This window comes from Dendroctonus ponderosae, unplaced genomic scaffold (genome assembly GCF_020466585.1).
Source record: "Dendroctonus ponderosae isolate FM_Combo_2020 unplaced genomic scaffold, Dpon_F_20191213v2 Dpon_F_20191213_11, whole genome shotgun sequence".
NCBI lineage: Eukaryota > Metazoa > Arthropoda > Insecta > Coleoptera > Curculionidae > Dendroctonus > Dendroctonus ponderosae.
Genome location: NW_026017213.1, coordinates 3,480,130 through 3,481,882, shown reverse-complemented (window position 1 = coordinate 3,481,882; position 1,753 = coordinate 3,480,130). Strand labels below are relative to the sequence as shown.

Genomic DNA, 1,753 nt, shown 5'->3' with positions numbered 1-1,753 from the left:
GTATTTTCAATTATATCATGAGGTTTTGTTATTGAAATTTTACTTCTAATTGTATTTTCAGTTTTGAAGATAGTCCTAATATTAAATTTTTTACCTACTCGTTTAATTTGATCTGAAAGTCTCGGAATAAATGGAATGAAAAGGTTCGTAAAAGGTTTATTTTGATTTTGTTTTGTTCGTGGGAATTCTATTTCGTTAAAACATTTTTCAATTTTATTGCGAAACAGGAGCACTATTTATCAATCTGTAATAAAAGACGTGAGGAAATTCTGTCTTTTTTAAAGACAAAAATTTTTGAGCCGAAATACCCAAAAAGAAGTTTGTAAAAAATGAATCCGCCTCAACAATATAGAACTTATCTAAATATCGAACCAGCAACTTTTCTGATTGGTGTTTTTTTGGTGAGTATTTCGACCACTTTTCTATAAAATAACAAAAAATGCACTCATGCTGCACGGGCAAAAAGCGCATGTTGCCAAGTTTCCCCCGAGGTGGCAAAAGTAGCAGCTTGCACACAAAAAGCGAATTTTGCATCTGGTGCATTTAGGTGCAAGATTGTATAGAGCACGCAATGACGGGAAAACGTTAACAGTTTTCTCGAAACAGTTTAAATAAACTCAAAAAACACTTTTTTGACGTTTCACGAACTCAGTTTTCACTCACTCTCAGTTATACAGAGTTACTCACTTTCCTCAGTTAAGTAAGTCACTCACTCAGGATTTTTTAGACAAAAATCGAAATTTGAATCGCACATTTAGATGGTGCAAGTTTGGGGCACAATTTCATGTTTTCCGACTGTTTTTTGGTTGGAACAGGTTGATTTAGAGCGCTTTTTTAACATCACTGGATAGAGCAGTAATTGACGCTTCCAGGAAGAAACAGGAAGTAGAAATTTTAAGAAACGTATTGCACATCTATACTTTGTTCCAAGCTATTTGGCAGTGACGTCAGTTAATCGAAAAACTTTGTTTCACTTCGCGTCGCTGCCAGCTTGAGCGTTTGTTCACGGTGATTTGTTTTGGTTGAATCAGATATTGTTTCACAATTTGTTAAATTTCGGAATCTGGTATAAACGAAATGTAGATTTGGCAAATGCGCGAAAATGTCCAGCCTTGTTAACCGGGACGGTGTCTTTTGTCATCTGATAAAAAATTAGTCAATTTCAAGGAGCGAAAAATGGTCGGAAGCGGAATTTTTGCAAAAAAATTTTGGCCTGGGTAACTCAGTGAATGTTTAGGAGTTGGCGCAGTGCCACGCAAATGGCTTGGTGCGCCAACCCAACGCTCCGGCGCAGTAACTCAGTTCCGTTGCTGGAAAAATGTTGATGACCTTTTTTTAGATTTATTTTAAAGGCCCATTTATTAATAGTATTTTTAAAATTTCTTCAAATTTCAGAATTTTTCAGTTTTAGCCAAGTTACTCTGTCTTCTAAATGCTCAATTTTCTAAACTTTCACTTAAAAATGCTGACAATCTTAAGGTGTTTTCCGCGAAAAAATATGAAATAAATTTCGAATCCTTCGTCGCTTTGTAAAAAGTTTTGAAATCCCTTTCCAGCTTCGAATTTGGAACAAAAATCAAACAATTTTCTATCAAAAAATGAACAGAATAAGCGAGAGTTTATAACAGATTATTTGGAAATCTCGTCACTTCCATTCCTCTGAAGACTGCAGAATTTGTTAAAAAAAATGTGGTTTTTAGTTTTTACTGAATTTTTTTTGCTTTACTTTCTACTCAAAAACGCTCTATTTTGT

General features: G+C 34.4%; 1 protein-coding gene across 1 annotated transcript in view; it reads right to left on the bottom strand.

Annotated features, from left to right (window-relative positions):
* LOC109542397 (trans-acting T-cell-specific transcription factor GATA-3) overlaps positions 1 to 1,753 on the bottom strand; it is a gene marked incomplete in the record, with an annotated part of 33,472 nt that overhangs the window by 26,813 nt on the left and 4,906 nt on the right.